The 21,264-nt window shown below is 40.4% G+C and overlaps 1 pseudogene; it reads right to left on the reverse strand.

The window, feature by feature from the left end:
- Positions 1-1,045: 1,045 nt before the first annotated feature.
- On the reverse strand, positions 1,046-19,312 carry LOC150050085 (activated RNA polymerase II transcriptional coactivator p15 pseudogene; annotated as a pseudogene).
- Between the last annotated feature and the right edge of the window lie 1,952 nt (positions 19,313-21,264).

Raw genomic sequence — 21,264 nt, forward strand, 5'->3', positions numbered from 1 at the left:
TTGGCAGTCTTGGGGCTTGAACTCAGGGCCTGAGCACTGTCCTTGGGCTTTCTTAAGGCTAGAGCTCTACCACTTGATCCAGAGCACTACTTCTGGCCTTTTCTATATAGATAGAATATATATAGAATGGGGTTTTTGAATAAATCAGTATTGGAGTTTGTTTTGGGTAGTAGGTTTTTCTTTTGTGATTGTAGCTATTGATTTTTGTTTTGTTTAGTGACAGAACTTGAGTGCTGGAGTTACAGGTGTATTCCACCTCACATGGTACTTTTGGGTAAGTTTAAAAACTTTCTTAGTAGTTGTAGGGTTAGATTATTACTATTATCTAGAGTATAAATGACTTATTTCATGTTAAAGGATTTATGATTATGATTTTCAAGGAGTTGGAACATTTAATCTATCTCACATGTGTTAATATATCTTCCTTTTAGTGTTTATGAGTTTCAATACATAGTTTTTCTCTTTTATTTTTATTTATTTGTTTATTTAATTTATTCATTTTTGTTGTTCGTGGGGCTTGAACTCTGGGCCTGGGCACCGTCCCTGAGCTCTTCAGCTCATGACTACTCCCCTACCCCTGGGTCTGGATGTTGTCCCTGAGCTCTTCAGCTCAAGGCTACTGCCCTAACCCTTGAGACACAGGGTCACTTCTTATTTTCTAGTGTCTAATTGGAGATAAGAGTCTCATGGACTTTAATGCCAGGGCTGGCTTTGAAGCATGATCCTTAGATCTCAGCCTTCTGAGTAACTAGGAGTACAGGCATGAGCTACCATGCCCGGCCTCTTTTATTTATTTATTTATTTATTTTTGTGATTACTTGATTTTATTTTACACTAGGTAGGAGACACAAAGCAATCCTCCTTAATAAAGCTGACAATGAGCTTCACTCAGAACATTTTTAATAATGCACATTTAAAAAAAAGTATTCATTTTACCAATTGTTCTGCAATCTAAATATACAACAGCTTGGGAAACATTTTAGAAAACAGAAGCCAATGTAAAAAGACAGATTAAAACAAGTAGAACAGTACAGGTTTTATATGGCTCAGATTTTACAGTTTTCTTACTGCATCATCATCAATATCAGAAATCTGTTCCTTCAGCTGGCTCCATTGCTCCAGATTTAAAGAAATTCCTTTTCTTCCTGGTTTCATTTCACCTTCTGGATCCATCCAATATTCTCTAATATCAGTTAGAACTTTCCCTTTAAAGTTCTGAACACTCACATACCTCATTTTCCCAATCTGAAACATGTTACCATCTCTGCTGCTGCTGCTCTGCTTAGAAGATGCCAGAGCTCTTGAAGTCTCACCCGTTTTTTGTTTTTTATAGGCTTTTCTGTAGCAACCTGCTTTTTCCTCTTTAACTTTTTGTCAACTTCACTGTCAGAATCACGGTCAGAAGAGCTCCAAGAAACAAGTTCCTATATATGTGGTACCAAGGAATCGAACCCGGGCCTTTGTGCATGCTAGGCAAGCACTTCAACCACTAGGCCAAACTCCCGGCCCCCCTCTTTTATTTTTAATAAAGACATTTTGTATCTTCTAACTCATTGGTCTTCATTTTTTTTTTTTTTGTCAGTCATGGGTCTTAAACTCTGGGCCTGGATGTCCCTGAGCTCTTTAGGTCAAGGCTATTCCTCTACCACTTAAGTCATAACACTACTTCTGGTCTTCATTTTTTACTGATGTTTAAATATCAGCTCTGGACTTCACTGATTCTTTTTCTATTACTTATCTGTTTCTAATTTTATTGCTTTATTATTCTCATTTTTCTACCCCTTTTATTACTTTGTTCTTTTTACCTCATTTCTTGAGGTGGGAGCTGAGATTACTGATTTGAGACCTTTTCTAATTAAGCAGTTATTGAAATAAATTACCACTGAAGAACTATCTACTGTAGTTACATACAGCCCAAAGATTTTTATATATTCTGAAGTTTCCCTTGAAATGTTTTCTTTAACCAAAGGATTATTGAGAAATGTGTTATTATTATTTTTTTTCCGGTCATGGGGTTTGAACTCTGGGCCTGGGTGCTGTCCCTAAGCTCATCAGCTTATGGTTACCACTCTACTCCTAGTCCTGGGTGTTGTCCCTGAGCTTTTTCAGCTCAAGGCTACTGCCATTCCCATTGAGCCAAGGGCACCTTCTGGTTTTCTAGTGATTAATTGGAGATAAGAGTCTCCTAGTCTTTGGAGTTTTTAGTGCCCTGGCTTGCTCTGAACTGTGATCCTCAGATCTGAGCCTCCTGAGTAGTTAGGATTATAGGCGAGAGCCACCAAGCATGGCTGAAATGTGTTAATTTTTAAGTATATAGATTAGACTTTTTTGATATCACTTAGTGATATCTAATTCCATTATGTTATAATATACTTTGTATGATTCCATTTTCTTGATGTATTATTATTATTATTGCCAGTTGTGGGGTTGAGCTCACACTTGGGCACAGGCACTGTCCTTGCGGTTTCTCAAAGCTACTGCTCTACCACTTGAGCCACAGCACCATGTCCAGCTTTTTCTTTCTTTCTTTTTTTTGTTCAGTCCTAGGGCTTGAATTCAGAGCCTGAGCACTACCCTTGGGTTTTGTCAAGATTCATACTCCACCACTTGAGTCACAGTACCACTTCTTGCTTTTTCTTTCCTTTTCTTTTCTTTTCTTTCCCTTCCTTCCTTCCTTCCTTCCTTCCTTCCTTCCTTCCTTCCTTCCTTCCTTCCTTCCTTCCTTCCTTCCTTCCTTCCTTCCTTTCTTTTTTTGTGGGTTATGGGGCTTGAACTCTGGGCCTTGGTGCTGTCCCTGAGCTCTCAGCTCAAGGATACTGCCCTACCCCTAGGCCTGGGTGTTGTCCCTGAACTCTTCAGCTCAAGGTTGCCACCCTACCCCTGAGCCACATCCCCACTTCCTGTTTTCTAGTGATTAATTGGAGATTAGAGTCTCGGGTTCTTTAGTGCCCGTGTTGGCTTTGAACCACAGATCTCAGCTTCTTGAGTAGCTAGGATTACATGTGTAAGCCACCGTGCCTGGCTATACTTCTGGCTTTTTCTATGTATGTGATACTGAGGAATTGAACCCAGGTCTTCGTGGGTGCTAAATAAGCATACTCTACCACTACGTCAAACTCCTGGCCTCACCTCTAGCTTTTTTCTGTGTATGTTTCCGAGAAATCGACTATAGGCCCTGAGCACTGTCCTTGGACTTTCTCAAGGCTAGAGCTCTACTACGTGAACCTCACCACTAACTTCCAGATTTTTTTCTATGTATGTGGTAGTGCTGAACCCGGGTCTTTGTGCATGCTAGGCAAGCACTCTACTACTAGGCCAAACTCTTGGCCTGGAAGTTGGAAATTCTAACACATACCAACATATGTGTTAATTCCTGCTCTTTATTATAAGTTTGTTCTCTGCCAATTACACAGGTATTAATTAAACAACGCTTAGTAGCAGTCAGAGAGCAAAACGTATGTGCAGTTTTATTTGTGACCTCCATGGAGTCCAAGCTGTTACATGATCTTATCACTACTTTCCAGGAAAACTCTTCTTAAGGAAGATGATGCACAGACATTCCTGTGGCTGAGTTATATAAATTTTGTAGTGGTCACTATGTAGCCAGAAATTCTGTTACCAGCAGCTGGACACAGGATGTTTAGAGTCAAACTACTGGCCTCTTGGATTATCTTTTGAGAGTGATGAGTAAACTAACCTTGTATACCTAAGACTTTTCACTTTCCCTAGTAAGAAACCCATTATAGTATTCATCAGCCTGTGAATTTCTTTAGTAAATACCTGTTTCTGATTTTCACTATGTAATCAAAATACATTTGTAGAAATGTTTGTAGCACTTGTTTTCAGAGAATGTGTTGCCTAATTAAAAGCCAGAATAGCCATCCCAGAACTTTCATTTCATTGTTACAATGATGCGCATATATATGGTTTAGCTTAGTCTAGTTAGTATACACATCTGTCTGTGATAAAATATTTAAAGATAAACAAGATACCATGAAGAAAAAGAATTAGTCGTAACAAAGTAGATTAAAAATGAGAAATGGATTTCAGTAATAGAGGTTGGCTTTCCTGCCATTTCAGAATCAGGTTCAGTTTAATAATGTCAAAACAAACCTAGTTGTTTTGACAAAATCAGGCTTATAAAAATCTGCTAATCAAGTCTGGTGCCACTGGCTCACACCTGTAATCCTAGCTACTCAGGAGGCTGAGATCTGGGGATCAAGGTGCAAAGCCAGCCTGGGCACCAAAGACCATGAAACTCTTATCTTATCTCCAATTAACCACCAGAAAACCAGAAGTGGTGCTGTAGCTCCAGTGGTAGAGCACTAGCCTTGAGCTGAAGAGTTCAGAGACAATGCCCAGGCCCAGAGTTCAAGCCCCATAACTGACCCAAAAAAAAAAAATCTGCTAATCAGTTCTCTCTTACTATAACAAAATACTCAAGAAAAATTAAAAAGAGGGAAGGTTTATTTTGGTTCACAGTTTTAGAGGTCTCAGTCTATGGTATTTTGGGCCTATAGCAGTGTAATGTATCGTGACAAAGGGAGCTGCTCACCTAATGGTAGCTGGGAAAGTGGGTAGGTGAGAAGGGCTGGGCTCCTAATATCCTTTTCAAAACTAGGCCCCAGTGAACTTATTTCCTACCACTGGGTTTTGCTTTTCTTTTTTCGGTGCTGGTACTGAGGCTTAAACTGAGTCTGGGGTTGGGGTTGTCTCTTAGCTTTTACCCTTAAGCCTGGTACCCTCCCATTTGTACCAGAGCTCTACTTCTGGCTTTTAGTGGTTAATTAGTGATAAGAGTCACATGGGCTTTCCAGCTTGTGTTGGCTTTGAACTGTGAGCTTCTGATCTCAACCTCTTGAGTAGTTAGGATTACAGACTTGAGCCACCTGGTGTCTGCTAGGCTCCACTTCTCTCTCTCCCTCTCTCCCTCTCTCCCTCTCTCCCTCTCTCCCTCTCTCCCTCTCTCCCTCTCTCTCTCTTTCTCTTTCTCTTTCTCTTTCTCTTTCTCTTTCTTTCTGTGTATATATGGTATATATTTAATTGTTATTAAGGGCTCCACTTTTCTCTCTCTCTCTCTCTCTCTCTCTCTCTCTCTCTCTCTGTATACACACACACACACACACACACATGCGCGTCTGTGTGTGTGTGTGTGTGTGTGTGTGTGTGTGTGTGTGTGTGTATAAAATCTTATTATTGGGGCCAGGAGTTTGGCCTAGTGGTTAAAGTGCTTGCCTAGCATTCACGAAGACCTGGGTTCGATTCCTTGGTGCCACATACATAGAAAAAAGCTGGAAGTGGTGCTGAGGCTCAAATGGTAGAGCTCTAGCCTTGAGAAAGTCCAAGGACAGTGCTCAGGCCCTGAGCTCAAGCCCAGGACTGGCAAAAAAAAAATCTTATTATTAAGGGCTTGCCATTTCATAAGTCAAGTAATGAGTTCATTGTTTTTTAGACATTGCTTTCCTCCAGTCTCTCTTTCATCTCTTCTCTTGTTCACAAGTTGTCTAGTTCATTTTCCATCTAGTGTCTACTGAATACCGTGCCTGCAGTTGTTCATCCTACCTCCCTGTGCTTCCTTTACCCTCCCAAAAGACAGAAAAAAAAGAACAAACAAAACAACAACAATAAAAATGCAAAAATAAACACCACGATCACCATCAACGCACCCCATGTTTCCATTTTCTGGAATTTGTTTCTATAGATAGTATTTTAAGTATTCAGAGGCATTGTGCTTTTGAGTTCCTCTCCTAAGAGTATCCTCCTTTGGTTTCATTGTGTGTGAATGATTAGAGTCCTGTGTAATTTATTATGTCCTGATGTTTTTTAGTTCTAGCTTCTGCATATGATAGAAAACATCTGCCATTTGTCTCTCTGAGCCTGGCTCACTTCACTTAACCTGATTGATTTCAGGCCTATCTATTTCTCTACAGACGACATATGATTACATTTATTTATTCATTCATTCATTCATTCATTCATTCACTTATTGGTCAATCAAGAGGCTTGAACTCAGGGTCTGGAAGTAGTCCCTGAGCCCTTCTGCTCAAGGCTTGTGCTCTGCTATTTTGAGCCACAATGCCACTTCTGCTTTCTGGTGGTTAATTGGAGATAAGCATCATCTCATGGACTTCCCTGACTGGTCTGACTTTGAACCATAATCCTTATATTTCAGCCTCCTGAGTAGCTAGGATTATAGGCATGAGCCACCAGCACTTGGCTTGCATATTCTTCTTTTTAATGGTTGTGTAAAGTTCCATTGTGTATAGGTTCCACATTTTTTTAGATCCACTCATCCATTATAGGGCATCTTGGCTGTTTCCATAATGTGGCCATTGTGAATATTGAGGCAGTGAACATGGATGTACAAGTGTCTTTACAGTATTCTGACTTGTAATGTTCTGGGTAGATGCCCAAGAGCAGTATGGCTGGGTCATAGGGAAGTTCTGTTTAGTTTTTTGAGGAACTTCCAGACTGCCATTCAGAGTAGCTGTACTCGTTTACATTCCCACCAACAGTGCAATAGGGTTCCCCTCCCATCCCCACCATCAATTGTTGTTCCAAGAAATGGAATCTCAATTTTTTTATTTATTTATTTTTTGGCGGTCATGGGCTTGAAATCTGGGCCTGGATGCTGTCCCTGAGATTTTTACCTCAAGGCTACCACCCCACTTACCACCCTTGATCCACAGCACCACTTCCAGTTTTCTGGTGGTTAATTTTCTACAAGAGTCACACAGGGCTGGGCTGGCTTTGAAGTGGGATCCTCAGATCTCAGCCTCCTGAGTAACTAGAATTATAGGAGTGAGCCACTGGGCACCCGGCTTCAAAATTGTTTTGATTTGCATTTCTTTTTTTGTCCAGGGATATTGAGCATTTCCTGATATGTTGCTTGCTTCTTTTTCTGAGAAGTCTCTTTTTAGCTTCATTGCCCAGTTAGTGATTGGTTTATTAGTTTTGAGAAGGATTAATTTCTTGAGCTTCTTGTATATTTTGGATATTAATCTTGTTAGATGGATAGCTTATAAAGACCTTCTACCAGTCCATCAGCTGTCTTTCTACTTTAGTAACTATGTCCTTTGTTGTGCAGAAACTTTTTCATTTTGATGTAATTCCATTTTTCAAATCTCTCTCCTGTTCACTATGCCCCTGGGATTCTTTTCAAACAGTTTCTGCCTATAAGTTCTTACGTTTTCAAAAAGTTTCTGACTATAAGTTTTGGTATTTTTTTTACTTCCTCTTTCAGTAATTTCAAAGTTTCAGGTCAGACGTTGCAGTCTTTGATCCACTTTGACTTAATAGTATGTGGTGATAAACCAGGATCCACACCAATTATGAAGAAGTTATCTTTTTCCCACTGTTTATAGGCTCCACTTCTTAAAGGCTTCAATACTCCTCCCTCACCACTATTGCCATTGACTGGAGCCCATATTTCATACAGAGGCATTTGGGAAGACTTATCTAAACCATGACAAATAGACATCTGTTATGTAACTATGTAGTCAAAATGTTTAAATAGCAATAAAACTACAAAACAATTCAAAGTAACTGTTAATTCTGAGTAATAAGTAGTGTTTTCTGCTAGGATGAAATCTTCACAGGGTATACAAGAACATCCTGTCTCCTGTAGAATTAGTGCTCTGGGTTTGTTTTGTCTTTGTGTGCTTTTGCTGCTATAAACCATGGGCTTGCTTATATTTTCTCTTGAGTATGAAAAGTGGGCCATAATGTCACTTGCTGTTCTAAATGCATGATTCATGGTTAAGTTTGCCTTTCCATCCATAGATGCAAATACAATTACTAGCACTGAGTCTTTGAGGCTGAAAATAAAAAGTCTGATATCATATAGAAAACTCTCTCCCCTGAGAATGTGGGGCACACAGGTTTGAGAAATTGTGTAGCTTCTCCTCTTGCCTTTAGACAGATAGTCTAGGAACAGAAAAGCTTCAGCCTGAGGGTGCTGCACTTGGTGAAATGCCGGAGTGTTTACCACCATGAACTTACTTCCTGTAAATTTCATGAAATTAGTGTACTAGAATTAACTAGGTTTGAACCAAGGGATAAAAACACTATGTTAAACAACTGTTTCATGCCCTGGACCCATAGAGGGGGGCTGAGCTGGGGAGAGTGCCAGTCCTGGGCTTGAGCTCAGGGCCTGAGCACTGTCCTTGGACTTTCTCAAGGCTAGAGCTCTACCACTTGAGCCTTAGCACCACTTCCGGCTTTTTCTATATATGTGGTACCAAGGAATCGAACCCGGGTCTTCGTGCATGCTAGGCAAGCACTCTACAACTAGGCCAAACTCCCAGCCCCGGTGCCTGTCTTTTCAATCTGCCTTTGCCTCTCCTGACTCTGTCCTATAACTTCCTGAAAAATTTGCTCTTCTTCTGAGAATGTTCCACACCTCACCATCAGTCACCTCCTTATCATCTTGTAACTGTGGAATACTGTGCCAGCTCTTTGGAACCCATCAATTATTTTCTTGGAGAGTATAGAAGTCAATGCTCCCCTCCCCTTAATGAAATTTCAGACTGGGCATTAGTGGCTCATGTTTATAATCCTAGGTACTTTTAGGAAGCTGAGATCTGAGGCTTGTGCGTTGAGGCCAGCCTAGGCAGAAAAATCTGTGAGACTCTAAATTTCCAGTTAACCACCAAAAAGCCAAAAGTGGAGCTGTGACTCAAATGGTAAGAGTTCCAGCATCAAGTGAAAAAAACTGAAGTATAATGGTCAGGCCCTGATTTCAAGCCCCAATACTGACAAGAAAAAAAGAAAGATTAGGTTGGGAGTTTGGCCTAATGGTAGAGTGCTTCCCTAGCATACACAAAGACCTGGGTTCAATTCCTTGGTACCACATATATAGAAAGGACAGAAGTGTGGCTGAAATGGTAGAGTGCTAGCCTTTAGGAAAGCACAAGGACAGTGCTGAGGCCCTCAGTTCAAGCCCCAAGACTAGCAAAAAAAAAAAAAAAAAAAAGAAGAAAAGGAGAAAGAATAGAATTTCAAATTTTAGAAAGCAGGCTGAAGAATACTTTGGTTCAAAGACCCCCTGAAGTCCTTTGGGGGTACCTGGCTGATTTTGAAGGGTCACTTGTTTAGCTGTTTTTGAAAGAGAAAGACACATCCTTCCAGAGTTCTCCTCAGCTTGTAGGCATGTGTGCACAGCTACCAGTGGGGGTTATCTTCTCAGTGAGCCTTCCTTGTACCCTATTTAAATGTGCCAGTCATTTCGCCCACATTTCCTGCTTTATCTCTCTCCATACTACTTATCATTATCTCAAATACAATTTGTGAGGGACAAGATCTATAGCTAGTTCATGTCCCAGCATGTACTAGCTCCTGGGTTCCATCCTCAGCATCACCAAATCAGTTTTTTTTTTCCCCAGTCCTGGGCTTGAGCTCAGGGCTTGAGCACTGTCCTTGGACTTTCTCAAGGCTAGAGCTCTACCACTTGAGCCTCAGCACCACTTCTAGCATTTTTCTATGTATGTGATACCGAGGAATTGAACCTGGGTCTTCGTGCATGCTAGGCAAGCACTCTACCACTAGGCCAAACTCCCAGCCCCACCAAATCAAATTTTAAAAAGTTTAATTGTGGCCTGGATTGTGGCCTAGTGGTAGAGTGCTAGCATGGATGAAGCCCTGGGTTCGATTCCTTGGTACCACATACACAGAAAAAAAAGCCAGAAGTGGCACTGTGGCTCAAGTGGCAGAGCGCTAACCTTGAGCAAGTGTCCAAGGATAGTGCCTAGGCCCTGAGTTCAAGTGCCACAACTGGCAAAAAAAAAAAGTGTAAAAAATTGTAATTATTTATTGTCTCTCCTAGAGAATGTAAGCTTCATAAGTGAGAGGTTTTTGTCTCTTTTGTTTGCTACAGTATCCTTAAGAGCTTAGGATGTTGTGAACTACATAATGTATTCAGTAAATACTTGTAGAATGATGTTTTCAACTGTGTTTCCCCCACTCTGGTTGTGGTTGAGACCAAGTCTGACTATCTGGGCTAGGTTGGTTACAAGCTCCTGGGCTAAAGCGATCATTCAGTATTACCTCCTGAGTAGCTGGGACTTCATACCCATACTACTATCTCTAGCCTTTTTGTTTTTTAAAGATAGGTTGTTCATGGCCTATGTAGGTGAGCACCATGCACATTCTGAAGTTGTAGCTTAATGCTATTTCTTTCTGCTCCTGGAGCTGAGCACAGTATTTCATATTTCCTAAGGATGACTTCCAGAAAGTACCATGCTGTGGAACTTTGGGTTATTTTTTGCATAGTGGAGAAGGAACTTCTGACTTGCCTTCATTCACAGGAGCAAGGATTTCTGGGTGTGCAGATCCCTAAGGCTCAGTGCTAATCATCACATGATAATCACTTATGTTGAACAAGGTTGTACTGGCCTCTTGAGACAAACAGAAGCTTGCAGGTAATTATTGGAAAGTAAAAATATTACAAAACATATAAAACTCTGGAGAATAATACAGTGCTTTGGAAGGAAAACAACCTGACTGGAGAAAGCAGAATGTGAAAGTCAGTGCTTTGCCTCTGCTGTTTGATGTTGAGACTCTTCAGATAACTTTTCCTGTGAATATGAAATGGGACACAGCTCCCACCATACCTGGCCTTGTAGTTGGTCTTTTTATGACTGACTTCTTTCACTTAGCATAATATTTTCAAGGCTCATTAATTTAGTAGCACCTCATCCAAACATTTCTGTTTTAAAAATGTTTAAAATACTTAATTTATTTTGATGTAGGCTCTTATTCCCTTTCTAAGTCTAGCCTCATACTCTGAATACTTTTCCTCCACCTGCCTCTGCCAGTTAATACTAGCATTATGCCTGTGCGTCACCACAGGGCTGTTTAGGAGATTTTTAAAAATTAGCATACAGCTCAGCTATGTTCATCTCTGCACTATTCACAATAGCCAGGGGATGGAAACAATCCAGATGCCTACTGCAGACGAATGGATACAGAAAATGTGGTATATATACGTAATGGAATTCTACATAGTCAACAGACAAGATAAAATAATGGCATTTGCAGGGAAGTGGATGAATCTAGAGCGAAGCATATTGAGTGAGACAAATCAAGACCAAATGAACAAAAGACTCATGGTATCCTTAATATGTGGCTATTAGATCCAAACAGTACAAGAGCGAGGACTCAATATTTGTATAACCAATGCTATGGACATGGTACGGGAAATATAAACACAACTACATAGACATAAAAACCTATGACTATAGGCATAATGTTTTATTACATAGATTAATATGTATCTATGATACACAAACCCTTAGCCTAATTTTGATTATGTTCTAAAAACTAAGTGCCAGTGATTGTATATAGAGATTCCCTTCTTGAATACTTGTTTATTATAAACATGTCATTTGAAATATGATGTAAAAATCAATTTCAATAAATTCTTTTTTTCTATTTTTTTATTGTAATTAGTAAAAGGGTTACATGATATTTGCCAGATAGAAGGTGCATTAATTCACATACATTGATACCCTTTCACATGTCTTGGTACCCATTTCCCTCCCCCCCCACTCCCCCCACCCGTTAATAAATTCTTTAATTAAAAAATTTGCATACAGTAGGTCTACACAAGACTCTATTGTAACATTTCCTTAGGAATGTATAGTGTATTCTGATCTAATATACCCCTTCTATTACTCTCCCTTATTCTGCTACCCCCTTACCAAAACAATTTGAACAAATTTGATTGTTTTATTTATTTTTATGTGTGTGTGTGTATGTGAGTGCGTGCGTGCGTGCGTGCCTGCCTGCCTGCCTGCCTGCCTGCCTGCCTGCCTGCCTGTATGTGCCTGTACTTTCCAGTCTTGGGGCTTGAATTCAGGGCCTTCACACTGTCCCTAAGCTGTTTTGCTCCAGACTAATGCTTTACCACTTAAGCTACAGCTCCATTCCTGGTCTTTTGGTAGTTAATTGGAGATAAGAATCTCATAGACTGGGCTGGGAGTTTGGCCTAGTGGTAGAGTGCTTGCCTAGCATGCACAAAGACCCGGGTTCAATTCCTTGGTACCACATACATAGAAGAAAAAGCCAGAAGTGGTGCTGAGGCTCAAGTGGTAGAGCTCTAGCCTTGAGAAAGTCCAAGGACTTGAGCTCAAGCCCAGGACTGGCAAAAACAAACAAACAACAAAAAAAAAGAATCTCATAGACTTTCCTACTTGGGCTGGCTTCAAACCATGATCCTTAGATCTCAGCCTCCTAAATAGGATTAAGGATGTGAGTCACTGCACCTGGCTTGTTTAATTTTTTTTTGTTTTTGTTTTTGTCAGTGGGGCTTGTACTATAGACCTGGATGTTGTCTTTGAGATCTTTTTGCTCCAGGCTAGTGCTGTACCACTTTGAGTCATAGTACTAATTCTAGTTTTCTGTTTTGTTTTTTGTTTGTTTGTTTGTTGGTGGCGTTTTTTTTTTTAAGATAAGTTTCTCATGGACTTTCCTGCCAGGCTGGCTTTGAACCACAATCCTCAAATCTCAGTCTCCTGAGTAGCTAGGACTATAGGCGTGAGCCACCAGCACCCAGCCATGCAAACAAACTACTTGGACCATGTTCATTCTGTTCACCTACCTTATTAGCCTTCCTGGTCTCCTTTCAACATGTATTCAACTAACAGAGCCTGCCCTATTTTTGTCATTATTTTTTTTTTCATTTAAAAATACCACGTGTTAATGGTACCAAGAGACTCCACCATGGTGTTACATGAATATAGTATAAGTTGTTCAGAACAACTGTCTCTACTGCTTTTTTATTTTTCATATTATTTTTTAAATATTCTATTAACATTGATTTTTACATCGTATTTCAAATGTCATGTTAAACAAGTATTCAAGAAGGGAATCTCTGTATATAATCACCGGCACATAGATTTTTAGAGCATAATTAAAATTAAGCTGAGGGTTTGTATGTCATTTTTTTATATATTTTATGTATAGAGGGGTTACAGTTACATTCGTCAGGTAGTAGGTGCATTACTTCTCACACATTGATACCTCTCTCATTTTTTGCTCCCATTTCCCTCCCCACACCCTTCCCAATCATCTTGTTTCCCCCCTTCCCTTTCCTATTTCAAATAAATAAATGTATATACAGTATCCCAAGTACCAAAACCAGATACAGTAACTATGAGATTAAACATAAGGGCAAAAAAAGAGAGGAGAAATAACATAATACATTAAGAACAACAATCACACAAGATAAAGCTCTTGTTTCTATATAGGAAACTATGTTTTTAAGAGCAATTTTAGGTTTACAGCCAAATTGAATGGAAAGTACCCAGTATTTCCTCATTCTTCCCTGACCCCAAAGCCTTGCCTACTGTCAATATTCCTTACCAGTATGGCATGCATTGTTAGAACCCATGAGCTCACATGGACTCATTATCACGTAACATTTCCATCAGGGTGTATACTCGATGTTGTATATTCTGTCAGGTTTGACGAGTGTAAAATCACATGTCTCACCATTACAATACCAGAATGACTGCAATGCTCTAAGTGTCCCCTGTGCTCTACCCACTTGTGTCTCTGTCTTCTTGTACCCCTCACTGATCTTTTACTGCCCTCACAGTTTTACCTTTTCCAGATGCTATATAGTTGAAATTATTATGGCATATAACCTTTTCAAATTATCTTCTTTCACTTAGCAATATGAGTATATTTAAGGCTCCTCCACATCTTCTCAGTAGCTCATTTCATTTTGGCACTGAGCAAGAATCTATTGTTGTATGTACTAGTGCAGCTTATTTATCTAATCTCATACTAAAGAACATCTTGCTTCCAAGTTTTGGTACTTTAAACCTCTAAAGATGTTTATGCATATTATTTTTTGGACTTGTTTTGATTTAGTCCAATTTTCTGCTTGTTGGAGTAAGCAACCAGGAGAGTGACTGTTGGATAATTAAGTAAGAATATGTTTAGTTTTGTAAGAAATGCCAGACAGAATGAGGGAGAGTTCCTATTGCTGCTAATCCACCAATATTTGGTGCTGTTAAGATTCTTTTGTGTTTGTACCATTCTGTTAGGTATGCAGTGATATCTCAATGTATTTACTGTTCTCTATTGGCATAAGTTGTTAAGCATATTTTTGTTTATGTTTTATCTGTGTCTCTTCTTCAGTGCAGTGTCTTCTCATATCTTTTGCTTATTTTTTGATTGGGCTGTTGAAACTTAAAACATTCTGTCAACTGGGCAGAATAGTCTATGATATTTTATCTCCAAATAATCAATAAATGTCAGACTAGAGGCATGACTTATGTATTTGTCGAATGTCAACTGAGCCAGCAAGCCAAACAGGGTCAAAGAAGACACCTGAATTCAAGCCCCAGTATCAGGTAAAAAAAAAAAAAAAAAAAAAAGGTAAAATTTTTTTTCTTTTGTTTGGTTGTGGGCCTTTCACTCTGGGCTTGGGTACTGTCCCTGAACTCTTCAGCTCAAGGTTAGTGCTCTACCACTTGAACCACAGCGCCACTTCTGGCTTTCTGATGGTTAATTGGAGATAAGAGTCTCCCAGACTTTAGTCCCTGGCTGACTTGGAACCACAATCCTCAGATCTCAGCCTCCTGAGTAGCTAAGATTACAGTTGTGAGCCACTGGCACCCAGCCAGCTAAAACTCTTCAGTTACATTGTACTAAAGGAGCTAAAAAGTGAGATTGAGAATTTTTATAAAGAACTAGCTATAAATAATTAAAATGAGTATTATAGGGCTTGTGCTATAGCTAATTGGAAGAGTTGTGGTACATAGCTTGTACAAGGCACTCTGGATTTCATCTCCAATATCACAAAAAGGATTTAATCGCTTGTATAATAAGCTCAATTCTAGAGATGAAAAAATTCAAACATTAACCTATTGATTATGTTATATGCAGCTGCAGAGACTATCCAGAAGGTATTTAAAGTGAAACCACAGCAAACAAAATGGTATAAAATAGAGATATAGAGGATTCTATGAGGTCTGACATCTCTGTCTCTGTAAGTGGGAGTCCTGGAATGGAAGAATAGTGTGGAAGCCATATTTAAAGATTTGGTGACTGGCCCTTGTGTGTTTCAACAAAATTAAAGGAGGGTTGGGCGTAACTAGTTATAAGCAAGGCTCTGGGTTTGATCCCAGCACCAGTTGAGTAGGGAGGGAGGTAATGGATATTTGCCTTTCAATTATCAGGCTAAAACCTGTATGTAATCTGCAAAGTGGAATTAAGGTTCTTTAGAGATATTAGTGTTTAAAAACTTATTGTTATCCTGACCTGAAATGTTAATGGAAGCATACCACCAAATCCTCATTCTACAAAAGAAAGGCCTCTGTTTCCCTCCCCAGGCCACATGCTGCACAGTTGGTCTGTTTTCCTTATGCAGGACTGCTACAGATGTGAATCACATGTTTCATAATGTGTATAAGTTGCTACTTGAAGCTTCCACTGTCAACTGTATTCCATTTTGTTGTCTGGAATACATGTGGTCTGTTTCATGAACCCACATTCTTTTGGGTGGCGGAGATTTCATCATGATACATTGAGCCAGGCATTGTGGTGCCCATCTGTAACATCACACTTGTAAGGCGCAGACGGAAAGGTGCTGAACTCAAGGCTACTTTGGCTGCATAGTGGGATGCTGTCAGTTTAGCAGGGGCATATTCCTGAGGGTTGTGTTTACACCACTCTCACAACTGCTGTCTTTTGAGCCTGAATAATGGCCTAGTGCTTTCCCTGGCATGAAGCTGTCCTTATCCTAGTCTCTGTTGAGAACCTCTCTGTGGTCTCTTATTTGCTCCCTCCTGGTGGCTGCTATTCCTACCCAAGGCCCATCCTACCCTGGACTCCTGTTCTCTCCTGAACTCTGCCTAGAAGAGTACATTCATACTGGTTCCCCCAGTTACCTGTAGAGGGCCTGTCCTTAACTGCTCTAGGGAGTAGTGCTTATAAATAATTAACAGCTTCTGGCAGCTTTCCAGGAATTAGGCATTTGAAACTTGCATACCAAGAAGGTCTACCTGTTTGTGTCTTTCTGCTTTGGCCTTACTTTTTTGAGGGAGCAGAAGCATCTTCTTCTTTTCCCTGAGTGAGCAAGGGACTAGAGAGGAGGACAAGGGGTCAACATCAAGAGCTAGTTTTCAGCTCCGTTTCCTGCCTTATGTGCCACCCCAGAATGCCTCTTCCTTCTCATTATCTTCCTTTTTGGGAAGATATTTGGTGGGCTGTTTTCTTCTTCCCAGCTCATTTGACCAGGTATGTGACTATATGTATGTCTTAAAGGAATGAGGTTTCAGCTGGACTTTATTTTAATCAGTTAATATGAACCTTGTTTATTTATTTTAGGGTAATTCACATCTTCCCTTGACTTTTGTTGTTATTGTTGTTGGTGGTGCCAGTCCTGGGGCTTGAATTTAGGGCCTGGGCACTATCCTTGGGTTTTTCTCAATGCTAGAGCTCTGCCACTTAAGCCATAACACCATTTCCAGCTGCTTTTTCTTTTTCTTTTTGCCAGTCGTGGGCTTGAGCTCAGGGCCTGAGCACTGTCCTTGGACTTTCTCAAGGCTAGAGTGCTACCACTTGAGCCTCAGCACCACTTCCGGCTTTTTTTCTATATGTGGTACCAAGGAATCGAACCCGGGTCTTCATGCATGCTAGGCAAGCACTTTAACCACTAGGCCAAACTCCCGGCCCAAAGATTTTTATTTATTTATTTATTTATTTATTTATTTATTTTTGCCAGTCCTGGGCTTTTTAGCTCAGGGCCTGAGCACTGTCCTTGGGCTTTCTCTAGGCTAGAGCTCTACTGTCTGAGCCACAGTACCACTTCCAGCTTTTTTCTATGCATGTGATACCTAGGAATTGAACCTGGGGCTTTGTGCATGCTAGTCAAGCACCTCTAACACTAGGCCAAAGTCCCAGCCCTCTGTTGTTATTTTATATCCTATCAGATTAGTCAGTGGTTTTTGTTTTTGTTTAATTTGTTGTGGGGCTTGAACTCAGGTCTGAGTGCTATCCCTCAGCATTTTTGCTCAAGGCTAGTCTAACTCTACCACTTTGAACAACAGTTCATGGTTTTAGAAGGTTAATTGGAGATGAGTCTGATGGCCTTTCTTGCCTAGGCTGGCATTGAACTTTGATTCTTAGATCTAAGCCTCCTGAGTAGCTGGGATTACAGGTATGAGCCCCCAACCTTCAACTTAGTCAATAGTTTTTATTTAGCTGGCAATGAAATATTTGCCAATAAATTTGTTTAGATCTTTTAAAATCACAAACGTTTGTGATCTCTCGATTGTGAATATTTACCAAAAATTTAAGAAGATGGAAATGGAGCTATGTCTCAAGTGGTGGAGCACCAGACCTGAGCATCAAAGCCAACGGAAGCATGAGGCTTTACTTTCAAGCTCCAGTAGTGGCACAAAATGTTTTAAGAAGAAATTAGAAGTTAAAGGCCTGGCAGATCATTGTTACCAAGTTTGAGGCCATAGTCCATCTAAACTCCCGCACCACTCCTCTCAATTCAAGAGCACCAGTGGGTCATATCTATAATCTTAGCCACACAGAAGGCTAAGATCTGAGGATCGTGGTTGGAAGCCAAACTGGAAAAGGAAGTCCATGAGACTCTTATATCTCCGGTAAACCACTAAAAAGCCACAAGAGCAGCTGTGGCTCAAATGGTAGAGTGTTTAACCTTGAATAAAAGAAGGTCAAGGATGGGACTTAGACCCTGAGTACCAACACATGCAAGAAAAAGAAAGAAAGACATTTTTTTTCCATATCCTACAGTTCGTTTCACTTAGCATCATCCTATCTCATATGGACAAAGCTATTGAGTTATTGTAATTGTGATCTGCTACTGGGACAATACTAGACATATTCTAATTATTACAGAGCCTATGTTTCTTTGGGGTCTGGCTTACTTTACTTAATATCTTTTTTTTTTTTTTTTGGCTGGTCATGGGACTTGAACTGGGTCTGGGCACTTGCCCTTCCCTGAGCTCTTCAGCTCAAGGCTACTGCCCTATCCCTGGGCCTGGGTGCTGTCCCTGAGCTCTTCAGCTCAAGGCTACCACCCTACTCTTGAGCCAATCCCCACTTTCCATTTTCTTGGGGTTAGTTGGAGATAAGAGTCTCAGGTCCTTTTGTGCCCTGGCTGGCTTTGAACCTTGATCTTCAGATCTCAGCCTCCTGAGTAACTAGGATTACAGGCATGAGCCAACATATCTGCCTTCCTTGTGATAGTTTTTAATGTACTATGTGAAGTTATTTTTTGTTTCCTATTTTTTAAATTTTCTTATGTCTTAATCCCCTGTTGTTAGGGAAGGGAATGGGAACATGATGATGAGACAAAGGACAAAGGGCAAACCAATGTAACAGTGATACAAATAAGACAATATGTTGGAAATGAACTTTAAAACTTGGAAGGAGGGGAGGAGAAGTGGGCTAAAAACATCGGGATGGGTAACAGTGTTCAAGAAGAAATGTATTCACTACAATTACAATATGTAATTGTAACTCTTCATATATCCCCTTGACAATAAAATGAAATTTGAAAAGAAAAGGCAGGAAGGAAAGAGACAGATAGAGACAGACAGACAGACAGACAGACAGACAGACAGACAGACAGGAGGTAGGAAAGGAAGGAAGGGAAGAAAGAGGACTGCCAGGAACAAAGTACAGGTGATTATAAGTCTCCTGTCATCTTCATTTCCCCTTCCTATTCTTGAGATGGACAAGTGTTACTTTTTTTTTTTTTTTTTTTTTGCCAGTCTTGGGCTTGAGCTCAGGGCCTGAGCACTGTCCTTGGACTTTCTCAAGGCTAGAGCTCTACCACTTGAGCCTCAGCACCACTTCCAGCTTTTTTCTATGTATGTGGTACCGAGGAATCGAACCCGGGTCTTCATGCATGCTAGGCAAGCACTTTAACCACTAGGCCAAACTCCCAGGCCAAGTGTTACTTTTTTATATTATAAGCAATTTCATTACAGCCCATACTAAGGAGTATGTGGAAGAGTGTGTCTGCTTCCTGTGTCACCCTAGGGGCTGCTGGAACCATGAAAAGACTCTGGACAAGGAGATTCTACTGAGTTCAGTAATGACACATAAACATGGAAAGCCAACATTTCAACTAATGGGCTCCAAAGGGAGAAAACCTCTAATACTCATGAGTATTACTTAATTTCCTGAAATATCCATTGTTATACTTGGAGGTATTTTTGTTTTGTTTTTACCTTAAAAATCTCACAATCTTTATTACAAAGGTAAGCTCTGATCTGGACCCCACGAAGGGCTTATCAGTAGGACTTCTGGTAGTGGCCATGGACACCAGACCTTCAAACTTTTTTGAAGGGTACCAAAGGGTATGGGGGTACTAGATGAGGATGTCTTTGATCTTTGATCTTGGAGGTCTTTTTTTTTTTTTTTTGGTGGCTCATGAATTTGGCCTGGGCACTGTCCCTGAGCCCTCAGCTCAAGGCTACCACCCTACCTTTGAGTCACGCCCCACTTCCTGTTTTCTAGAGGTTAATTAGAGATAAGAGTTTCAAGTCCTTTTGTGCTTGGGCTGGCTTTGAACCTTGATCCTCAGATCTCAGCCTCCTGAGTAGCTAGGATTCCAGGCGTGAGCCACCATGATGGTCTTTTTAAAAATTTTTACTTCTGACAAAAATCAGAGTTGGACAGGGAGTGTGGCTTAGGGGTAGAGTATTTGCCTAGCATGCATGAAGCCCCAGGTTTGATATTTGGGTACCACATACACAGAAAAAGCTGAAAGTGGTACTGTGGCCCAAGTAGAGCACTAGTCTTGACAAAGTGGAAGGACAGTGCCTAGGCCTTGAGTTCAAGCCCCAGAACTGGCAAAAAAAAAAAAAATCAGAGTTAGGTAGGTGCTCTATCACTTGAGCCACATCTCAATTCCCTTTTGGCACTCATTTTTTATTGCCAGGATAATGTATAGAGGGGTTATAGTTACATTTGTCAGGTAGTAGGTGCACTACTTCTCATACATTGATACCCCTTCTCATGTTTTTGTCCCCATTTCCCTTCTTCCATCTCCTCCCAATCATCTTGGTACTCATTATTTTTGAGATAGTATTTGGCTTTCTATCTTGGTGTGTACCTGTAGGGACTAAGATCTTATCTTAGGCTTCCCATTGTATCTAGGATGACAGACAATGTGCCTGTGCATCTAGCTTCTCTATGTTGCAGTGATGTTTCACAGACTTCCCTGCTCAGGCTGGCCTGTAACTCTGATTCTCCCATTCTTAGCCTCCTAAGTAGCTCAGATTATAGATGTGAGCCATTGGATGCCCTGCTACACTTTGGGTGTTTCTTATCTGAAATATTTGGGACCAGAAGTGTTTAGATTCAGTTTTTTAAATTTTGCAATATTTACATATACATATGATATGTTTTAGAGATAGGGTCCAAGTCTAAACACAAAATTCATTTATATTTCAAATATATGCATAAATTGAAAATGATTTTCTATATTAAGAAGTTAGGACAAATTACCTGTGATATCATCCTCTTTCCCTCATCCACTTTATACTATTTTGTGTGAGTGTGTGTGTGTATGCGTATGCCCATGCCCATGCCCGTGTGTGTTTGTGTTCCTGACTTGGGGTTTGAATTCAGTGTCTGGGTGCTGTCCCTGAGCTGTTGTTTTGCTCAAGGCTAGCGCTCCACTATTTGAGCCCCCGCTCCACTTTCTACTTCTGGCTTTTTACTGGTTAATGGAAGATAATGAGTCTCAATTACATTCTTGTCCATGCTGGCTTTGAACTGTGTTGCTCAAAGCTCAACCTCCTGAGTTGTTTAAGATTACAAGCTTAAAATCACCAGCACCTGGCTTGCATAGCTTTAATGACTGAGTCTGTTAGAGGAGGGCATATGGATTTTTTTTGCTTGTGGTGTCATGACAACCTCCAAAAGTTTCAGATTTTGGAGTAGTTCAGATTGTGGATTTTCAGATTTTTTTAGATTAGGAATATTCAACATATAACCTTATTAGCAGTTTCTGTTCATCTGATAGTTTTTATATTTATATCTTCATGGATTTCTCTCTTCTTTTTTGCTAGTCCTGGGCCTTGAACTCAGGGCCTGGGCACTGTCCTTGGACTTTCTCAATACTAGAGCTCTACCACTTGAGCCACAGCACCATTTCTGGCTTTTTTCCCCTATGTATGTGGTACCAAGGAATCAAACCCCCGTCTTTGTGCATGCTAGGCAAGCACTCAACCACTAGACCAAAACCCCCAGCCTCTTCTGAAT

Source organism: Megascapheus bottae, chromosome 18 (assembly GCF_031878675.1).
Source record: "Megascapheus bottae isolate mThoBot1 chromosome 18, mThoBot2.hap1, whole genome shotgun sequence".
NCBI lineage: Eukaryota > Metazoa > Chordata > Mammalia > Rodentia > Geomyidae > Megascapheus > Megascapheus bottae.